Here is a 3,257-nt window from a genome sequence, read left to right as displayed (position 1 = left end):
AAGACCTTGAAGTTGAAGAAACATACACCAATGAACCATTAAAAATAAAAGCCATATATAAAAAACTACCAAAATTTTATACAAAACAACATTAAAAAAAAATGTTATATAAATTTATAATAAAAATTATTCATAAATTATGACAATACACTTTAAATTATTATTTATATATAGAAAGACACTCCCATATCGCTATCAATATATAAAAATAAAGTATACAAATTTACTATAAATATTACTCATTTGTATATGAAAATATATTTTAATTAATTATATATATATATATATATATATATATATATATATAATTTCTTCTAATCTATTTTAGAGAAATTCTCATGGTATGGGTTTTATAGACAAATAAATGGATAACTATAAATTGTTTGTTGGTGAGGAAGACATCAAACAAATACTCAGAGATATCTAATACAATCTAGATGACATCCTCACCTGACTTTCACTGGTGGAAAAATATGTTTTCTAAAGTTACTCTAGCACTAAATCTATGAAGATCAATAATACTCTAAGTATTATTAATGAACCTCCACCCAATGTTGCTACTCAAGTTGATCTTCCTTAGGAGAATTCCTCTCCCCTCTCCCCCATCATTAAATCGGACTGAGACGGTCGCACGGCTGCACCAAGTTTACCTTGTTCTTCAGCGGTTGTTTTCTAACGCCGAAGGTGTCACAACTCTCCTGGATAGTGATCTAGACGCTCTCCTTTCGAGCACGTTTTGGATGTTTGTTAGATTCTGGTTTCTTTTTTGCTTTTATATCAAGGACTAAAATGATGTTTTGGTTTTGTATAAAGGACTAAAATGTTGTAAAAATCATACTGTTTTGCTTAATTCTGTTACTTGTAACCCTGTTTGTCATCTTCGGAAACTTTCCTCCCTGTGAGATTATAGCTTTCTTTTGAAAGAAGCCCATCTCTCGAAAGGCATTGTGAATCAGTATATATATATTTTTTGATAATAGAAATCTCTCAATAAAACTCGAAGGAAAAACATTTATAAAAGAAACCTTTCTACCTATGAAATTATAGCTTGCTTCTGAAGAAGGCCTGTCTCGAGAGGCGGCCGTGCCAGGATGAATCAGTATAGACTTTTTTTATAATAGAAATCTCTCAATGAAACTTCAATTTTTTTTTGTTCTAATATAATAGAATCTCTTGAGGAGCTTTAAAAAAATCATATATATATATATATATATATTTTTATTATAATAGAACCTCTCGAGGAGCTTAAAAAAAAGCATATATATATATATGATAACGGAATACCATGAAACCTGTAATGCTTCTATGCAGCGTTTAGGAATCAAAGACGACATGTATGAGCCATGTACTGTGATAGGGTTCTGACCTACAGAATCCTATTTTGAACTATTGAAGTATTTGTCCGCGAATGAGACAAGGTAGGGTCCATAACCACCCCACCTTGTCTCATTAGAGGACCAAGCCACGCGGACGCTGTTCCCATCCATTACACGCTCCACTGCCCAGTATCCTATCTTTGCGTCTTTTCCTTTCTCGCCATTTTGCACCACTGAGAACTCCAGCTGCGAGTTGCGGGATCGATTCCCTCTTCTTCCATATCTATGATTCTGCTTTTGCTGTTCGGCTCTAATTGACGCGCATGTTCGGATCTGAATGCGGAGACTGGAGTAGCAAAGGAGGTGGTGCTATGGAGGAGCCAGGCACGCGGTCGGAGCACTGGACCATGCAGGCTTCCTATGTGGAAGAGAGCAGTGGAAAAAGCAGCCGAGGCAAAAGAAGATGCAGAGAAGATCCTAAACACCAAGGAGCTCCGGTGGGTAATGATGTTGGGCCCAAGAGAGCGAGAGGCAGGCCTGCTGGCTCCAAGAACAAGCCCAAACCCTCCATTATCATGATGACCAGGGAAAACCCTAACGCCCTCCATGCCCATGTGATTGAAATCTCTAACGGCTGCGACGTGGGAGAGAGCGTGGCCACTTTCGCCCGAAGGAGGCAGCAGAGACTCTGTCTTTTAAGCGGCACCGGAATCGTGAGCAATGTAACCCTCCGCCAACCTGCGGCGCCTGGCAGGATCGTGTCTCTACGAGGTCGCTTCGAGATCCTTTCCTTGTCGGGAGGTTTTCTGCTGCCGCCCTCTCATCCCGCGGCGTCCGGCCTCACGATTCACTTAGCCGGCGGCCAGGGAGAGATAGTGGTAGGTAATGTTGTGGGTGCGCTGATGGCCTCTGGTCCTGTCCTCATTATCGCGGTTTCCTTTATGGATGCTACTTATCAGCACCTCCCTGTGGATGAGGATCAGCAGCCGCCTATCGAATTAGAGTCTCAGCCCTCGACCCTTGCTGCTCCACTACAGAGCGATACACCAGTCATGTACAACGTGCCTCCAAATTGTGTTACCAACTGGGTACCTCTACAAGATGATTGCGTCTATACCTCACAGGTCTCTGCACGGCCTCCCCGTTTTTGAGCTATCGGACTCAAGCCATCAGGTAGGTGGTGTGCCTAACGATTGTATGTCGACAAGAATTTATTTTAAAGTCACTGACCCTGAATGTTATTTCCACTGAAATTGTCAATTGCAATATTGATATTTATGAGTACAGTTTCGTTATGCTTTATACTTCTGGATAGTTCTAGAAGAAGAAGGCGCTGCTAATTTATAGTTGTGGATGGTTCTAGACGAGGGAGGAGTGCTCCTTCAATTCAGATTCAGGAGAGAGAATGGCCCGAAAGGATATATCGTTGGCAGTACTTAAATGGATTGTATTAGGCTTTTATAGAGAACAGATAAATAGAAGTAAATGGATTGTATTAGGCTTTTAGAGAGAACAGAGAAATAGAAGAAACTATAACGGCTGTAAGTATCCTAGTCTCTGTGGTCGCTTACTTAGCGATCCGTTTGTGTATATATTGACATTAGGTTGTGATGGTCTATATTAATTATATTGAGATGTAAATGGATTGTATTAGTCTTTTATAGAGAACAGATAAGTAGAAGTAAATGGATTGTATTAGGCTTTTAGAAAGAACAGAGAAATAGAAGAAACTATAACGGCTGTAGCATCCTAGTCTCTGTGGTCGCTTACTTAGCGATCCGTTTGTGTATATATTGACATTAGGTTGTGATTGTCTATATTAATTATATTGAGATGCATATTATTTTTTTAATATATCATTGAAATCAAATCTAAGATCTAAATATTAATTGGAATTGACTTGGAGTTATACATCGTATTCTCTCTAAAGGGGAGAGGATG

The 3,257-nt window shown here is 39.1% G+C and overlaps 1 pseudogene; it reads left to right on the top strand.

Annotated features, from left to right (window-relative positions):
- The first annotated feature begins 1,556 nt into the window (after nucleotides 1-1,556).
- LOC149234776 (AT-hook motif nuclear-localized protein 22 pseudogene) lies at nucleotides 1,557-3,002 on the top strand (annotated as a pseudogene).
- The last annotated feature ends 255 nt before the right edge of the window (nucleotides 3,003-3,257 follow it).

Source organism: Pinus tabuliformis, chromosome 8 (genome assembly GCF_031772625.1).
Source record: "Pinus tabuliformis cultivar Carrire ecotype Pingquan chromosome 8, CPIR1, whole genome shotgun sequence".
NCBI lineage: Eukaryota > Viridiplantae > Streptophyta > Pinopsida > Pinales > Pinaceae > Pinus > Pinus tabuliformis.
The sequence above is the reverse complement of the archived record's forward strand: the minus strand, read 5'-3'. Positions and strand labels throughout refer to the sequence as shown.